The 19973-nt window shown below is 38.5% G+C and overlaps 1 long non-coding RNA gene across 1 annotated transcript in view; it reads right to left on the bottom strand.

The window, feature by feature from the left end:
* Window positions 1-2448: 2448 nt before the first annotated feature.
* The window catches only part of LOC134350517 (uncharacterized), a 61842-nt gene continuing 44317 nt past the window's right edge, over window positions 2449-19973 (bottom strand). Inside the window, exons 4-5 of the long non-coding RNA XR_010018917.1 lie at window positions 15594-15706; window positions 2449-6218 (exon numbers count right to left, since the gene is read on the bottom strand). This is a non-coding gene — a long non-coding RNA (uncharacterized LOC134350517). The remainder of the gene's footprint in view (window positions 6219-15593; window positions 15707-19973) is intronic.

Here is a 19973-nt window from a genome sequence, read left to right as displayed (position 1 = left end):
TGGTAACCTGGAGTCATCCAAGCGAGACACGTGTCCTGGCCAGCGGAGCTGCCTGAGCAGCAAGGTGGTTTCAATGCTTGGAAGTTGAGCCTTCTCCAAGACCTCGTTGCTGGAGACACGATCCTACCAGCTGATACCCATGATGGAGCAGGGGCTATGCTGATGGAGATGCTCAAGCAACCAGATTTGTTTGTGGTACAAGGCCCAGGCTTCAGAGCCATATAGCACTGTCGTGACAATGGCAGCCCTGTACACCTACATTTTTGTAGACAGGCGCAGCTGGTAGTTCTTCCACACACATTTTTGGGGGCGCCTGAAGGCACTGCTGGATCTGATGAGTCGATTGTCAACATCCCTTACTACTGTAGAGTCGTTGGAGATGATGCTGGGTGAACTGCTCAACTGTGGTGAAAGCATGGTTGGCAATGGTGAACCAAGGTGGGTTGTAAATGCCACGAGGGAGCTTCTGATGGAGGATCATTGTTTTCTTCAGACTGACTGTTAACCCAAAAGCCCTTGCAATCTTGGCAAACTGTGACTGCAGTCTGTGTGCGTGAGTAGAGCATAGTTATCTGCATGTAATAGCTCAAGAATTGGGTCTTGCATGTTTTTTGTTTGGACGGGAAGGCAGCCACTCTCAAACAAAGCAATAAGTCGATAAGTCAATGTATTGATGTATTGATGACATGTCACATGATGCTAAAGAGGTTTCGTGTGACAAACTGAAAACACCACAGCTTCTCTATCCACCTTGATGAGGCAACGGGTTTCACCAATAAATGTCATGTTGTAGCATTTGTAAGATTTGTAAATGATAGAACATAGAAAATCTACAGCACATTACAGGCACTTTGGCCCACAGTGTTGTGCCAACCAGGTAACCTACTCCATAAGCTGCCTAGAATTTCCTTACCACATTCCCTCTATTTTTCTAAGTTCCCTGTACCTATCCAAGAGTCTCTTAAAAGACCCCATTGTATCTGCCTCTATCAGCTTCACTGGCATTTCACGCACCCACCACTGTTTGCATGAAAATGGTGAACTTTAAGAAAACTTTTTCTGTTGCAAAGAGCTGCCCAAATTACAAACAGACAAGATACAAAAGTTCTGTCATGGAGGAAGTGTGGAAGTGTTGGCGTTTGTTCTGATGGTGCTCCATCAATGGTTGGCTCCGTGAGCAGTTTCGTTTCTCTCATAAGAAGAGAAAATCCTGTTGATGTCACAACACACTGCTTTCCTTACAGAGAGGTGCTGAACTGAAAGGTGCCTTGGAGATGAAATGAAAAAAGTTCTGGATGAAGCTACAAAAATGGTTAACTTTATTGAACAAAGACAAGCTCACTTGAGAATGTTCAAAAAACTTTGTGAAAATCCTGGATGAAGAACACCCAACCTTCTGCCACATGGAGAAATCCAGTGGCTTAACAGAGAATGAGGGTGTTTGAGCTGAAAAGTGAATTGCAGGAGTACTTTCAAGAAAATATTAGGACAAATTTTGCTGAATGCTTTGAAGATGAAAAATGGCTGCTGAAACTCACCTATTTAACAGACATTTTTCTTCATATAGACCAATTGAACGGGTCTCTGCAAGGCCCTGGCAAAAATATTTTGACTTCAAGTGACAAAATTCTTGGATTTAAATGGAAACTGAATCTTTGAAAAACTCCAAAGGTGCAGAAAGAAATCTTGATATTTTTCCACTACTGCTTGGGCTTGAGAGTGAGGAAGGAACAGAAAGTCTCGAGTCTTATTGAAAACCACCTGGAAGAACTGCAGAACAAAATTGAACAGTGTTTTTCCTCCATTTCAACACAAGTGTATGACTGGGTGAAGGGCCCCTTGTCTGAATTTTCTGTTCAGCCTGAGAACTTGACTTTGAGATAAGAGGAAGAACTTTGTGATCATGCATTCAAGATGAGATTTACTGACCAGCCCCTGGACAAGTTCTGGATTTCAGTGAAAGAAGAGTATCCTGCCATTCATAGGAAAGCAATGAACATGTTGCTGCAGATTTCAACTTTTTCTTGTTTAACAAGCATCAAGAGCAAGCGTAGAGATTGTCTCATTTCATCTGAAGGTGAAATCCATGTGTGCTTATCTCATGTTTGACCCAGAACTGAGTATTTGTGCGACAAAAAACAAGCACAGGTTTCACATTCTAGTCCTACATTTGTGCCTGCTCATGTCACTCAGTGAGAAAATGTTTCAAAGCCTTGTATAAAATTGCGTCTTGGGCTGTATTTTCATTCATATTGCTTTGGCTTATGGTTTTTAGTAATTTTACAATTCAACATTGTCATTAAATTTTCATGTTGTAAATAGCATTAATTAAAATCAATTTACAACCTTTATTTAAATTAAATCTACCAAGCCTACCTTTAGAAAAATTAAGTCCCATTTTGGCTTAAGCCAGTTATTTAACAGAAATTTATTATGTTTGCCTCATGAGTTTTTAATATTTATGAATGGGAAAGAAAGAGATTAATTTGAAGAAAGGTAAGCTAAGCTTAACTATCTTTTTTTTCAAGAAAGATTGGCTAAAAATTGATTCTCTACTCAAAAGAACATTGACAATTATTTTTGGATTATTATATCTACAACTTACCGATCACGCTAACATACCATGATCTGTAGATTTAATAATTTTTACGTAGGGATTCCCCAACACCTGAAAATTCTTTCAAGGGTTCCTCCAGGGCAAAAAGGTTGAGAGAGGCTGATCTACAGCATTGACCCCCATTTTAGAGATTCTGAAGGAATATAGGCATTCTTCTATTCAATATCAAATCAATACCAAGAGCAGGAGCAGCTAAACAAGTTTGAGCAACATAATATTTTGATCAAAGCTGAATAGAGTGATTGTTGTGCTGCCCACCAAACTTGTGAACAAAATTTCCAATAACTGTTAGCTTTGATTTTCTTTATCCTGGTTTAATTGTGCATATGCGTAGAGATAGTTTCAACTTACAATAAATCTTGGGTTTTGTAAGTCAGCAGATATGTTTGCAACATTGGCAATAACTTTGTTTATTATCAACAATTCACATGAGGGGTTACCTTGTAAAACACATTCAAAGCCTAATGGTTTAGTCTGCTTGGACACCACAACAATGATTCTATTCAGTTTTGCTCAATGAATCACCTTGATCAAGATTGTTCAACTTCTCTACATGATATTGATCTGGTTCCGTCGAAGGATGCTTATGTTCCTTTAGTATCTCTGACATGCTGTAGATAATACTGCAGGTCTTACCTGCCCAATGTTGGTCTTCAGATTTGCAACAGAACTCAAACTGGCTCTCTGTGGGTTTAGCACAATGATACATGGACTCTTCAAAAAGAGAGTGATGCTAGTATGTCCAGATAAACTGGAATGTGGCTTTATCCTCAGAGAAATCTCAAAAATGTGTAAAAGAAGAATGGTTCCAATAATGCACTCATGATCGGATTTAAGAGCTAATTTAACACGGAAGGAGGGACTTTGCACAAATGCCCTATTAGTATATTATCTTCAGCTGGATAGCTTCTCTACTTTAAAAGTGGATGAGGTATTTGTTTCAAACGTATATTAAAAGGTTAAAAGGGTACAGATGATGAACAAGAGAATCAGATGAGTGGCATATCGTTGTGGAATTCATGCTGGATATACCCAGACTATACGGTTTAATTCTTGAGCTAGCATTGTCCAGTGATTGTTTCTCAGGTCAGAATTGTCCTCAGATCCTCCATTATGGGACAAGACATTCTGTGTGTGCTCAGCGATTACCACATCAGCACAGACACAAATGCGGGATTGAGGTCAGTTGCTGAAACAGATTATCTCAACCTTTGCAAATGTTATCAGAAAGCTAATGCCTCAGAAGACTGAAATGTACTTTGGTAAACATAGTTTCTTAGCCCATCAGCCCTTTGTTTGCTGTTCACTGTTTTCAAATTCATGCAGGGTCTGCAACTTTGGCATTCCACTTGACCTTTAGTTATGGTTCCAACTCAACAAGCATTGCTTCTTCTCTCCTATTTCTACCTCCCTATCTCCCTAATGTGTCTGATCTCCACTTGCGCCATATAGCTGAAACATCCATCCATGAGATAGTTGCTCCTGATCTGTCAATTCTGATTTTCAGCTTACCTAATTCCTTCCGCTCCAACTCAAAGTTAGGAGCCTTTATTATCACATGTTCCTTTTTCTCACTGACACCTTAACTTTGTTCAGTCTTCTACTCAAATCTCTTTAAAAATTCATCCATGCCTACCCATGTGATACACTCTAACCCCTTAACTCACTGAGAGCCTCTGTTTCTCTGACATTCATCTTTTTTGGATCTTTCACGTCCTTCAACAAAAGTGGTAGCTCTGCCTTCATGCATTTAGGCCCCAGACCCGGAAATATCTTTCCAAACTTCACTGCCTCCCTATCGCTACACATATATTAAATCCTCCTTCTTCAACCAACTTTGTGTTCACTTTCTTAAGTATCATGGGTTTTATAGATAATGCTCCTGGGAAACATATTCACTAAAAGGGTTTTGCATGTTGTACATAGCACATTGATTAACATTAATGTGTATATTGTTATCTTTGCTAGAGTTAACATGATCATAATAAAGTGTAAAATTAGACTGCTTTCACTTAAATGAAGAAAGGAAGTTAGAAATGAAAACAATGTTTTTATGCATTTCCTTAATAAAATTTATTTTGCCTAAGATAATTTCACCCGATAAGGAATGATTCTGTACAGAATAGCTGTCAAAGATATTCAAAATATAATTATGAGCATCTACTTGGCTTAATGAAACATGAAAGAGGTTGAATGGTTCAAAGAGTTGAATGGCATATACAACCCATTCATTTGTTAATTTCCTATTCCTCTGCCCTTTCCACATTAGCAGGGAGTAGTCAAAATGGAAAACATTATCCTTAAAGACCTCATTTATCAAAAGTCTAGAGTTGTTACTTGTTATAAACAAAAACTTGGAAGCAAGACACACTTGCAATTTGGCGAGCATTTGGAATTACTTATTCATCCTTAACATCATTACTATTAACAGGATGTTATGATTTATTTAACAGTTAAAGCGGGTGGGAAGACAAGGTGGATGGTGCCCTAATGGTGGTCCTCCCCTGATTTATTACAGCAGTGCTTTAATTTTCCCCCAGGGATATATGAAAAGAAAATCTGGAATGTACAGCATGCAGAGTACAAAGTGGAATACCATAACTTTTTAAAAGCTTCTCAGTTGCTTCCAAAACAGTTTGGTATTAGTGAAAAGTTCCAATAGGTTCTGAGTTCTTAAGCAGCAGTGATATCACTGTGACAAATAATGCACCAAAACTAAGAGTAATGTCCTTTTTCATGCTTGATCACACCATTGTGTTCTGCCAGAATCAATAAAAGATATTTTATTATCATAAATTAAATGCATGAGAGCATTTTTGTTCTAGCTTGATTCTAAGCCAACTCAAGCTCTCTAAAGGTGAGGATATCGTAGGTGCCAGATCACTAATGGGCAAGGTAACATTTTCTGTGGTGGAGTCAAACCCTCCCTCAACCACCATTTACCCACACTATACATACACACCAAGCCCACAAATCCACACAAAAAATGTTTTCAAACCACAATCCTTTGACTTAAGCATTAGTTTAGTTTTCTTCCCGTATCCCTCCAGTGTTTTAGTCGCCGATTTTGCTCCCCTTTCAGGGTATGAAAAGTAAAATCCCAGATCAACCTGTAAAATTACAGCTTGTTAGATGCAGCTGTCACTGATAAGGTAAAATTCACTGTAATTATTCTCAATCATAAGACATGATACACTCAAATAAATTTTGTGTTCATTTACCTTTCATAATTTCTGCATATCTCAAAGTATCCAGATCAATAAATTGTTGCTAAGTGTAGAAATGATATAAGAAATGGAGTAGATGATTTTTGCTCAGCAAACTCCTGCAATCTCCCATTGATTGAAGAATAAATTTTGCTTTGAGCACAAGAATAATCCTCTACGTTTCTTTGAACTAAAGCCATATGATGAATTTCATCTACCTAAATGACTTTCATTTTAATGACTCATCTGAAACACAGCACCTTCACAATGCAGCATCCTCTCGGTAGTGAACTGGCTAAGCTCTTGTGCTTAAGTCTCTGCAGTAGATCTTCATTCACAAAGTTGCTTTTGTTGCTTGAATATACAGTGCATATTTGTCACTTCAGACATTCTTCCTGAAAGGACACATGCATGAAATAAACAAAACACATTTCCGGTTGTTTCTTATAAAATTTCATTAAACTGTATCTGCAAATCCAGAAGAACTATGTATTGGAGGTAAAACATTGTGATAAGTGCAGACTGACATGTTGAACTATGTGCAGCTTTAAAAACTTACCTTGAAAATACTAATATAGACTGTAGATTTGAAGTTTACATTACTACTAATATCAATTCATATCATTTTTACTAATGCACCTAAGGAATCCTTTTCTTATAAAGTACCAGATATATGAAAGCCCATGATAATACGTATTGTGTAAAAAATAGCTAAATATAACTGTGGATCGTTGTGGGTGTGAATGGAAAACAAAGAAGTTATTAGCTATGCTTCTGCTACTGCGTCATTTTATTGCCCATAATTATGTTATTATGTGTGCTGCCCACTTAAGCTATATGTGGAAACCCCTCAAAAAGACAGTGCATGATTAATGACATGTCATATCTAAATTGCACAAAAAGATGAAAACAAGCAACTTTCCAGCAAGTGCTCCAAGAATCTATAAAGTGTGTATTTAACGAAAATTATAAGCAATCAAGAAAACAGAGGTGAAAGAAACATCTGCATGCTGAGTTAAATACTTAGATACATAAAGCTAATTGTAATACTGAACATTCCTTATTACAAAATAATAAATAATGAGGTCAAAATATTTCCACAGCTTGATTTTTCAGCAGCCCAGATGACTAACAGAAATAACATTTATTATTCACAAATATATAAATTTTCGAGTGTGTTTTCATTCCTAGGCTATACTAAGATAACTTGATCAGCCATTAGTAGTAAAATGAAAAAAATATTGACAAATTTAAACTACTTGTAAAGTAATTCCACAAATATGGAGTAGGGCAATGCCTTCACATGTGCGTCTAACTTTAAATCCAACATCAAGTTGATGCACTGAAAAATGCTAACTTAATGGCTAATAATGATCTTAAATCACATGAGTGCCAGTAAACCTCACTGTATTTCCAATACGTAGATGTGAATTCACAATACAAAACTGCTTGGTTAGGGTTCATTATTGAATAATTTTATTGTATTCAGTTTTACAGTAGTGCAACTGAGTAAGATCAATTTTCACTAGTTGACTCTTTTTGTTCACTAGGTGTTTAAGTGTACTTATGCCTACAAAAATTATACATAAGTAACTATTTGAATGCTGACTATATTTTTAATATTAGTATAGAGTGAATCATCACATTACATCTTTAAAAAGTGTTTCTGCGGTTCAAATCACAGATGAGTGAGATCCATGTGCCAACTCCCTTTACTTGCACTATTAAAACTGGTTCCTATATTACAACTGCCAAACTGCAGATCCACACTTTTATCGGTCTGTAATTATGCAATCAGGATAAGGGAGCCAGTTTTAGCAATGTAAATTCGACCAGCTGGCGCACAGATACTGCTCTTTTGTAAGCCAACCTACAGAAGCACCAAATGTAAAAGGGCTGACTGAAAGTCTGAGTGATGCATTTTCGGGATGGGTGTTACAGCCCCTAAAATCTCCCATTTTATTAAAACAAGGTATGTTCGCATAAGGCACCAAGATAGCAGGCAGCCATGTCTGAATGATCCATCAAAGGCTTTCAAAAGGTAGTGGGTAAATAATCAGACTAAAACTAAGATTTATGAGCATAAAGTTTGGATGTAAAAAAATACACAGAATACACACGAAATGTTTATAATATTTGAGAGGTCACCCACTTGCTTGAGTAAGCTGCTGTCATTTAGAACCCCAGGCTTCACTTAAGCAGAACTAGTAAGCTGCCTACTGCTATAACTGAGTGAAAATGAAATGTTGCAATTTTTTCCAGCCTGAGGCGTGACTATTTGGCAGTAAAGTGGGAGAGAAGAGGGTGCAAGTGTGAGGTGGAGTCACAATCTCAAGACCAGTTGCCCAGGCAGTAGATCATTCATTGAGCTGAAATTTAGAATGTACAGCATTGAAAATTAAGGCACAGAAACAGGTCCTTTGGCCATCCAAGTTTACGCTGACCATGATGCCAATCTATTAAGTCCGTCTACACATGTTCTGTATCCCTGTAGTCCCGGCCCAGTACTGATCGCTGCAAAATATCATCAGGCACAAACCCACAGTCAGAGAAAAAAAAACACCACCACGACTTATTGGTCAAGCTAATTTTGTATCTGATTCAATATGGATCCCACATGACTTAATTTTCTGTACCAGCCTACCACGCGGGATCTTGTCAAATGCTTTACTAACATTCACATAGACAAAATCCACTGCTCAGCCCTCATCAATCCTCTTTATCACTTCCACAAAAATCTCACACACAACAATGCTGACTTTCCCTAGTAAGTCCATGCTTTTCCAAATATGAGTAGATCTGGTCCAATAATTTCTCTACCACGGATGTAAGGCTCACCAGCCTAGGATATCCTTGAGTCCCAGTTGTCTTTCTTGAATATTGTCTATTCCGCAGTCTTCTGGGACCCTGCCTCTGGCAAATCAGTTCCTCGATACCCCTCTTCAACCAGCTTTCTTTAATCTTACCTGCCTTGCCTCTTCATTCTAACAGGAATATATTGGCCCTGATATCTTCTTATCTCACATGTAAAAGCCTTCTTGCCAGACATCCCTTTACTTACAAACAGTTTACTCCAATCATCTTTTGAAGTTTTTGTCTGATGCCATAAGAATAAGGACTTTATCTTGAGAACTCATCCTACTTTTTTCCATGACTATATTGAAACTAGTAGAATTATGGTCACTGGAGCCAAAATGCTCCCCCACCAACATGAGATGGGGATGATTTGGTACACTAACAACAATATTTTCTGTGAAATCAACAAAAAACAATAAAGTGCAGCACTCTATGTTAATGGACGTCAAAGGAATCCACACTAAAATAAGAAAACTCTGTGGTTAGACGACAATATCTTACCTGTGTTTGGTTTTGATTATCAAAATATGTGCAACTAATTCAAGCCACTGAAATGATGAGGAAAATAGTTAATGAGTTAATCTTGACCATCAAAAGACAGGTTTCCACTGGGGTAAACTTGATTCAAATGAAATACAACTTAAGATTCTTTCTGGAATTTATACTGGCGTTATTGATTACAAAGGGAACCTTTGTCACATGTACATTGAAACCCCAAAACATGCAGTGAAATGCATCATTTGCATAAAAATATGCTGAGGACAGTCCACAAATGTGGCCATGCTTCCAGTGTCAACATAGCATGCCAACAACTTACTAACCCTGACCCATACATCTTTGGAATTTGGGAGGAAACTGGTCACCCAGAGGAAACCCACACAGTCACAGGGAGAATGTACAAACTCCTTACAGGCATCAGGAATTGAACACCAAACTGGTGCTGCATAACATTCACATGGTGCTGCTGTGCTGACCTGTCTGATAAGAGGTCTTTGACATGAAATAGACACTCAGTTTCTCATTCTATAGCTTCTGACTGATTTGCTGAGTGTTTCTAGAATTTTCCATTTCATTTCCTTTATGCCTCTTCCCCAACATCCTCTCCAGTCCCATTGCCCTTTCTCATATTTCCATCCTTCCTTTTAAAAACTTGCTTTAACTTTACTGGGTTCAGCAAGGACCTGTCATGCAAGAAGATTAAATTTATTTCTCTCTCCGTGGATGCTGATTGGCAGCTGAGTATTTTAATCTTTTTCTGTTTTATTTTTCACAGTCAAATAGCTGTAGTGCAGGATCAGACAGGCCCTAGGGAGTTACAAGGTAGCCAGGAAGAAGTTAATAATGGACATAGAAGAGCTAGAAGGGGACATGAGAAGGCCTTGGTGGGAAGGATTAAGGAAAACACCAAGTCGTTTACATGTACTTGAAGAACAGGAGGATGATTAGAGTGAGGGTAGGACCAACCAGGGATAAAAGAGGACATGTGTGCCTGGAGTTAAAGGAGGTAGGAAAGGTACTTTACTATAAGAGGGACATTGATGAATGTGAGAACAGCATGAAGCATACTGAAGCATGTCAACGTTAAGAAAGAAGATGTGCTGGAATCTTTGAAAACAATTAGGGTAGATGATTTGGCAATACATCTGCCTATGATGTGACACATTGATGTAAAGTAACTGTTATCACAGTTACTAACTGAACAATTCCTATGCTGAAATGATTTCCAGGTCTATTTCTGGGTATGCTCACTTCTGTGATGTTCTCCCTCTGGAAATGTAATCACTGGTGCACGTTTCTCCAGTTATATCTGGCCACACTTGTCTGCTTCAATGAACAAGAATCACAGTATACGGACAAATCATAATTGCATGTACAAAGAGCAAAAGCAACTCCTCCAGACTTTCAAATGTGAAACAATATTCGGAAAAATATCCATGGTTCTTAAATCAACAGAGGAATTTAAACTTTCCGGATTATTAAAGACTTGAAATAGGCTTCAATTATAAACCCATTCTAACAGTATATTGATGTACAGGAATCAGAAACTTTACAGGACCATTTTTGTCTAGTATATATTTCCCCTTAACATATAACTGTCTTACACTAAATTACTTTTAATTACAGGTAATGTGAAGTATAATTGCTGTCTTCTCTAGATCAAGGATGACATTTCACTCAAGCTTTTCAGGTATTAATATGGTTAATGAGGCCAATGTGGGAAATGCGGACTCTGGGTAGTTTATGAGCTCTGTGCCCCTTCCACCACTTACACTGAGTTTCTGTGTGCTCCCAGTGCATGGCCTCAAGACTCTCTCTGAGATTTCTAAGTATATTTACCATGTTACTACACATAATAGCCCGAGCAATCCTTTTCACAGAGCATTAGGTTTATTGGACTCTAATAGAGACATCTCATTTACTGCTGCAATTTCTACACAGATTCATAACAGTGGCAATTGTACTGAAAGGTTTAGATATTCATCGGATTGATGGTAATAATCAGCAAAGTGAAAGCAGTTCCAATCACACCATTACACTGCAATAAAATAAGATCACATGGTTGTCCTTATCTGCTTTATCTCAAAAATTAGATCTTTATTCATTAAATTTAGACATGTTATCTGAGGTATTTAATTATGTGAAATAAAATATAATCACATTCATTCATTCTCATTTCCACCTTATTTTTGAATTAGAGTCAATGACTGAGTGGAGTTAGGCTTGTAAGCTGTGTAAATTGTTTCAGGGATTATGTGCAGAGGTAAACTGGGAAAATGCAAGGATACTCTATAAAGATATAGTTAACTGAGATTCAAATAAATTAAGCTATATTGAAGTGCATTATGAGAACAGTCCATCAATTAATGATTGTATTGCATGATGGAGTGCGGTACACATACTGTAATATTATTAGGAGTTACGATGATTGTTTATCCTACAGTTCACTGATAATATCACACTTCGACCAGTTTTTGTTGTTTAAAGGCTTACTCTGGACATTATGTCTCTACAAAGTGACATCCAGCTGCCAAATAGGGCAAGCATCAGTCAACTCCACATTAGATTTGAATCCAGCGTTTATTTGAGAATGAGAACTTTCTTGAGCTGCTGCATTTATGACTAAAAGCCTAAATGCTAACCACTACACATTTTGAGAGGTACCATTTCAAACATTATCCACCATCGCTGTCAACTGCAAGCCAGACTTTTGATGACGGAAATGATAGACAAGGAATAACTTCATCTAGCTGAGATGCTTTTCAAGAGTTTGAGGATTGGTTGGCAGTCCAAGATAGGTATTTTGTCGATGATGGAGGCAAAATAGATTGGTAAGCAATCTATTGGTAAGCATCAAGACTGATTCTAGAAAAATAGCCGCTGCTGCGCATGATGATGGTTCTGTGGGAGACATCACTTGAATGGGTAACTGAAAGAAAATCTTCCCTCTCATAAGTACCATTTTTTCTGGTCTACAGGGAGCTGACAGCATTCACTATCAACCTTGAGCAAAGCTGCCCACAAAGATCTAGGAAATTCTTGGCATGGACTTTCCTATTTCTGATGCAGATTACAATTAGGCATCAGGTTCTAGGTATCATCAAAATGGCCGTGCAGTCAATTTGCAGAGCTTTACTATCCATTATAATGTGAAATATCTGAAGGCATTATAATCCATAGTTCAGGGTTAGAGAAATTAATGTTAATAATGATTATACATTTAAACACCAATTTACACCTCTTGCAACAAAACATACCACTTACAATACAATTGGTTGTGAGAATAATTTGTAAATACCAAAATTATGTAAATATTGAGGACTTGCTCAGATCGCAAATATCTCAAAATAACGCTGTGAATGCAAAACAGCATACTTCATGAAGAAGCAAGGAATCACTAATAAACGTTTCTAGATTTTCACATGTACTTATCAAATGTTACCTGCTAGCTGGTGTAATATTAGTGAACAATTGGCAATGTTACCATCTTTGAAGCCACCAGATCTAGGTTACTTGTTGATAGAATTCATTTCACCTTGCGCATGCCCCTTATTTTGCATCAATATTATCATTTATGGATGCTGAGATTATGTTTCCCTTCAAAGTGGCTTCTACAACTAAATGGTATGGTTTCAGAGTAATTGAATATCCTTTAAAATGGAAATGAAGAGGAATATCTGATACAATTTTCTGACCTAAATTAGAAGTTCAGTTCAATTTTCAGAATGTACATTAGCATATTCTCATATAACGGCCTATTCCTGCTTCCTTTGTTATATATTTTATGACTTCTCTACTCTTCTTGACATTGCAAACTTTCAGGAAGATTTACCAAGCACCACGCATTCCATTGTGCACGATCGTCAATGGCAGGCCTCAACAGAGACCTCTGCAGCAGAATTCATGTGCAACCTCACCATCTGGAAAACTGTCACTTGAGCTAGCCTTTCTCACAACACTGGCTATTGGACACTCATACTCAGTTATACACTGCATGTAGTTCTCTCCTTTAGGCTAACTCCTACAGTCTTCTTTCGATGTTCTCTTATGACACAGAAACAGGCCATTCAAGTCATTGAGTCTTTGTCAGTTCTCAAAGCAATTCCATCAATCTTATCCCCTACTTGTTTCCCTGTAACCTATTGCCTTCCACCAAGTGTCGATATTTGGGCTGTTGCCCAAAAGTGCCAGATTGAGAGAATGTGTGTCTGATTGTTTGACCACTTCTAGACAGCTTGAGCACCTGAAAGGCACAGAACAGGTTAGGGTGTGTGATATGTATATCCTTGCACAATCTGCAGTGTGCAAGTCAAAGTTGAATGTGACATGAGCAGGAGGTGGGAAGTTAGAAAGAAAATTTGGCACAAGCAAGCAAGCCATGTCAGGTTGAGTTTAATGTCCCGCGCACTAGTATGTGTTTGCACAGATGGAATGAAGAACGTATTTGCAGTTGCAGTACAGACACATAGCATTAGAGGTGCAACATTTAAAAGGAAAATATGCACATAAATTATACATAATTTATACAAGAGTTGCACAAGGAAGGACACAATTGGAACCAAAAAAACTGAACAAAATTCATTGTGGTGATGGTTTTACTATACCAAGGTAGTGATTACGGTTGTGCAGGTTCATTCAAGAACGAAATGGTTGAAGGGAAGAAGACTTTCTTGAACCTGATAGTTTTGGATCAGGCTTCTGTACCTCCTACCTGATGGTAGCTGCAAGAAGATGGCATGACCAGATGGTGGTGGCCATTTTGATGGTGGGGAGGGATGTGTCTGTGACATATTAGACTGAGTTCACTACTTTCTGGTCTGCTTCTTATGTCCTATGCATTTGAATTGCCCTACAGCGCCATGATTCAATTAGTCAGAATACTTTCAACAGTACATCTGTAGAAGTTGTTAGCATGTCCCTGCTGAACCTCCTTAGTCAGTCAGTCAGTGGGTGCCGTCCCGAATCCAGGGTTGGTGGCTATGCACCTCCATCCTCTTCAATCTTGTGACAGCACTGAGTACAGCCTCTCCTCCAGTTTGTTCTCGCTGGCCGCCTTGGCACCGCCCGTCGCTGCCCCCGCCGAACTCGAGCCCAAGGCAGTGTCGGCCTCCAGCCGCGGCCGCTTCTTCAAGCTCGGCCCTTCCTTATGCGGAGGCCTTGGGCAGGTCCAGGCACACGGTGCAGCGCCCAAGTTCATCATATCTCTTCTAACTAGGTGCATAGCATACGATTCATAGATACGTGCTGAGGCTTTAATCTCTTCCACGGAAGATGGCCGTTGGCTCACAAGGAGCTTATCTGCCCTTTTGTCAGGTCTTGTCTTTTTTTCAGTTCTGCTGGGTGTCCTCACTCCCTCCTCACCAGACTAAGTCCGGTGGGGAAGCCGGCCCAAGTGGGGGAACCTCCTTAGCCTTCTAATAAAGTAAGGAGGCTGGCACGCCTTCCTTTTGATTTATGATGCACGTATTTGTGCACCTGACTTTGACTATCAGTTTAACCTTGTGATTACATCTATGCAATGGGTGCAAGACAGATAATCTGATTAGTTAACACTGAGGAATTTAAATCTGCTGACCCTCTCCATCACCAATCCCCAAATGTAGTAATGATTGCTCCTTTGCTTGAAGTCAATGGTCAGTTCTTTAGTTATATTGGTGCTGAGCAAGAGGTTGTGTTGTTGTACCCCTGAACCAGATGTCCTATCTTGCTCCTGTATGCTGACTCATCACCAGCTGTGATTTACTTAAGAACAGTGGTGCAGTTGACAAATTTGTATTATGACATCAGAGTTGTGCCAAGCCACACAGTCATGTTTATACAGAGAACAGAACAAGAGGCTAAGCACACAGTATCAAAGTGCACCTATTATACTTCATTACCTTCATTATACCATTATAACCTACTGCATTATATCAACATTACACATTTCAATGGCCACAGACATGCTACTGTCCAAGGTCTTTGATTGCTTCAGCCTATGGTGATTTTGCGGCTGTGGAGTTGGTTTTCCAGCATTTTGGCCTGAAGAGGGAAGAGAGTTGATGCAGTGTATGTGGGTGATGTGTCTGTTCTGGATGAATCAAAGGCAATGCATGGAAGCTGTGAAAAGTAAATGTAGGTTCTAGAGTAATTGTAATTGGGAGTGGAACAGTCAGTGAGTTGTGAGTCCTGACTGACAGAAGTTGTCATTGGTGAGTTGTGGGAATGTGGTCCAGTGAAGAGTATGTAAGGTTAGTAGGACACAGAAGTTAATGATTTGGATAATCACCCACCACGTACATAAGGTCATTGAATATGTCTTTCCAGTCTGTGTCTGGAGGATTTCATAGCCCCTACAGTTTTAGAATATTCTTAAACCTCTGCTCTTCACCAAGACCAGTATCCCAAAAAAGGTAGTTTCCACTCAATGTTTTCACCTTCATTTCTTTGCTGCTTAATTTCTATTGGTGTTGCTTGTAAAATTTCCTTCTTGTCTTCATATCTTCACTTATATCTACTTGGAAGGTAGCACCTGAGCTTTGGGCACAGCCTATATGAAGATAAATGGACACAGGTTAACCTCAGCGATTATTTTCTGACACTTTCCACTTTAGTACAGGTCCATGTTTAAACTCTGGATCCTTATCTTTGTCACTGCTCCCTTCTATTTTGTTTTGATTTGGTTTTACTATGCTCACCAGTTAAATGTGGAAATACTGGTATCGCTACTCTTAAGCAAATAGCTATTTTTATAGTTATCATGAAATATGGTTTAATTCAATTTGATTCCACACCTTTCTAGAATATTACTTATGTGACTATGATTTTATGATTATATCCTATTTGGGTCAAAGATCATTTGTTATCAGTAGAAGGATGTCTGCACAAATAATGTATAAAAATTCAAATTTTCCACTGTTTCTGTCCAAGTTTAAACTCACATTGTGTTTGGTACGCAGTCAGAGCCTTCTGGTATAATAATCACTTCCTGTAATAATCACATGATTGATGTAACCATACAGAGAGCTCATTTAACGTGTACATATAAGAGATTTTAAAACATCACTAATTTCATTCCCACTGCATGTCTTCCATTTATAAGCTATTGATGCTGATATTGTATATTCTGTAAAGCTTCAAATATCCAAGTATTTGAAAAAAAAGTCTGGTTAAACAGAAAAAATGAAAAAAAATTTTACTATTTTATTAGGTATTTAATATATTGACTAGATCAGGTTACAGGTCAAGACATGCTTTCAATTTGCAGTTATCTGTTGATAAAATTTTATTGAAGAATTGTAAAATTGAAAAATTTATGAAATAAATAATTTGCAACTTATCCTATAGTTGTGGAAAAGAATACTTAAAGTAATTAATGTGCATACGAACATATTTTGGAAGATTTAATACTTAAATGTTTAATTTGTGAAGATAGTTGATGTCATAGAAGTATAGAAAAAATACAATTTTCTAAAGTTCAATAGATACATTGAATAGAATTTTATGCATAGATACAGCTACTATTATGAATGTGACTTGTGTTGAATTTTCTATTGTTCACAAGCTTTAACTTTGGAATTACTAGGTATTATTCCATTTGACACATTCAAAATGGTGGAAAGCAGGTAGCATAGGTAATCCTTGCCTGAGATGCACTTCTGCTGAGCTGGGAAAGACAAAGGAAGAGGCAAGTAAAGTGGCAACTGGGCCCACATCATAGATAGACAATCAAGAACCTCAGTAACCTTGTTGCAGAAAAGACCAGCATCATTGTATTTAATAAGACTTAAGGCTGATTTATACTTCTGTGTCAAATCGACACCATAGGTACGGCGTCACCGCGAACCCTACACAGAGCCTACGTGGATCCCTACGCCGTAGCCTGATGCGCACCTCTCCCAAAATGTAACTACGCATCGCGGCAACGCAGACCGCAACAACTGTGATTGGTCTGCTTGGTAACATCGCATTTCCTCCTACACTGCAATAGCTTCCCATTGGGTGACTGAAGGGCAGGGAAGGAACTCTGGCTGCAATGTTTTCCATAAAGCTTTACAGACCTCCGAAATTATGGAGGACACATTTCGCTTTTACGAAAAAGACGCTCGTTTTAAACTTGTTTACCCCGAGAAAGACTACCATGACCATGAAGCCTTGCACGGGCAGGTGTGTGCGTATGCGCGATGTGCCCAAATTGCAGACCGATGCAGCCACACCAATGCACAAGTACAAATGCTCACAACACATGTAGGCCACTTGCGTAGGTTACGGCGTCCATTTGATGCAGAAGTATAAATCAGCCTTTACAGGTAACTACTATCCAAATAAAGGGAATGGGGCTAGCTGCATGTAAGTTCCCACTTGATCCCTCTCAATCATCCAATGCTTTGCAGGACCAGCTGGAGACATGCTACGAGCAGTGCAGCTTTCCTGAACCAATGCCAATTAAATGGTGGGTGGAGGCAGACGCAAAGTTTCTACTGATCATTGGTTTTATTGCCACCAGGGTTGAAACCATATGCTACATTTTCCTTAGGCCTACCCGTTTCAATGTGGTGGTTCCTGCCCCTGCCTAGTTCACACTGAATAAAGTCTGGGCCATTATGTCTGCCCATCAGTATCCACATTTCCTTTTGGGCCAGATCGTGTTGCATTTGGACCACAACACTGTACACCCACTTATATTATACCAGTCTAGTTATGATAGGCAAATCTTACTGCTTCTCTGCATCCTCAGGTCAGGTAGCAAAGTTCCACTGGAGTTTAAACCATGATGAGGCAGAAATCTCACCTTCAAAATCCCCAGACATGTTTTGAGAGAAGGCAAAATAGAGGGCTGGACTACTGCTTTTAACAGTTTACAAATGTCTTAAAAACTAATCATATAGAAAGGTCAATAAAGAAATAAGCGTAAGCTATAATATTTTTAAAAATACTTACATTGACTCCTAATCTGCAGACCTCCAAACCTCATTGAAAGTAAAGGGCTTTCACATTCTGGACTGAACTGATATTGATGCAAGTGGTGAATCCACACTGTAATGCAGAGCAATCCAAGAAAAACTGGGCTTCACCATTAGATCCATGTGATGTCCAGCAGTTGAACAAAGTAACAGAAGCATCACCATCTGTCATGCAGTAAGAATGCAAATCTGGGACCTACTTTCATTGTAATGTCTAAACATCAGTGGTTCCCGTCAGAACCACCATCCACTGTCAGTGAAACTCTTCTCATTGTCTGTCATTACATAGATCAGATGAGCCGGCCAACAATTTGTTTATCTGGAATCAAAGGCCTTGTTTCTGCAGATTAAGCTATCAGACTTCACCATCATCATCCCAAATAATTGTCTGCAGTTTTGTCCATGTATATGAAAATACAGGAATATGGAAGATGTTGAGCTCCAGTACTAGGTTCTTTACAAGTCCAGCTTGGAAGACAAGCTTAGAACAAATGACCACAGTAATGTTAAAAACTTATCAAAGAAATCTGTGCCATATTTGAAAAGCAGAAAGGGACTCTCCTCGTTGACTGGAATTGAATGGCTATAATGCCCTAAAATAATTTTGGTATTTTGAAAGGACTTTTGGGAAGGCAATTAGATTAAGGATAAACTTTCAACTATCTCCACAAATGGTTTGTGAATTTCTAATGGTTAGTTAATATAAAAATTGTTAATTATTTTGAAATGGTTTAGACTTATTTAAATTACTTTTAAAATGTTTTTAAAAGTGTGAGAGACAGAGTTCCAGTTAATTCTGGAGACTTGTCTCTTGATTCCCATAATATCCAGGAACTTATCAATTCTCATTTTGCATGAAACAAATGACTGCGCCTCCACAGCCCTCCATAGTCGAGAATTCCAAAGGATCGGTGCCTTCTGGGTGAAGATCTTCTTGCTCATCTCAGTCCTAAATGGGATCAATCCCAGTTTATTGAAAGAGGGAAAAGACAAGACTGCTGGGGCTTTAACAAAGATCTTTGTATCCTCTCTAGCCAAAGGCAAGGTTCTGGAGGACTGGATATTGAGCAAAGCTGTTCCTCTGTTTAAGAAGGGATATAAGAATAATCCAGGAAATTATAAATAGGTGAGTCTCGCATCAGTGATAGGGAGACTATTGGAGAAGATCCTTAGTACAAATTATTTTCATTTGGAAGAAAATGGTTATTTAGGGACAATAAATTTAGGAATGGAAAAGCCTACAAAAAGTGATGGATACAGCCAGTCCATCACAGGTAAACCCCTCCTCACCATTGAGCACATCTAAATGGATCACTGTCGCAGGAAAGCTTCATCCATTATCCAGGATCCACACCACCCAGGCCACGATCTCTTCTCATTGCTGCCATCAGGAAGAAGGTACAGGAGCCTCAGCACCCATACTACCAGGTTCAGGATAAGTTATTACCCTCAACCATCATGATCTTGAACCAGAGGAGATTGCTTCATTCAACTTGACTCACTTTCAAGGACACTTTATCACAGGTTCTCGATATTTATTGCTTACTTATTTATTATTATTATTACCATTATTTCTTTATTTTTCTCTTTTTTTATTTGCACAGTTTGTTGGTTTTTTGCATATTGGTTCTTGTCTGCCCTTTCGGTGTGTGGTCTTACGTTGATAATATTGTATATAGTGATATATGTTGATATGTACTTTGATAATAAATTTACTTTGAACTTTCAACTTTGATAAGCATGACTTTGTGCAGGGAAGGCCATGTCTTATAAACTTGATTGAATAATGAAGCTGGGGTAGTGAATGTTATCTACATGGACTTCAGTTAGATCTTTAACAAGATCCCTCATGGT

The sequence above is a fragment of the Mobula hypostoma genome, chromosome 8, assembly GCF_963921235.1.
Source record: "Mobula hypostoma chromosome 8, sMobHyp1.1, whole genome shotgun sequence".
Classification (NCBI taxonomy): Eukaryota; Metazoa; Chordata; class Chondrichthyes; order Myliobatiformes; family Myliobatidae; genus Mobula; species Mobula hypostoma.
This window is presented reverse-complemented; position numbering and strand designations above follow the sequence as displayed.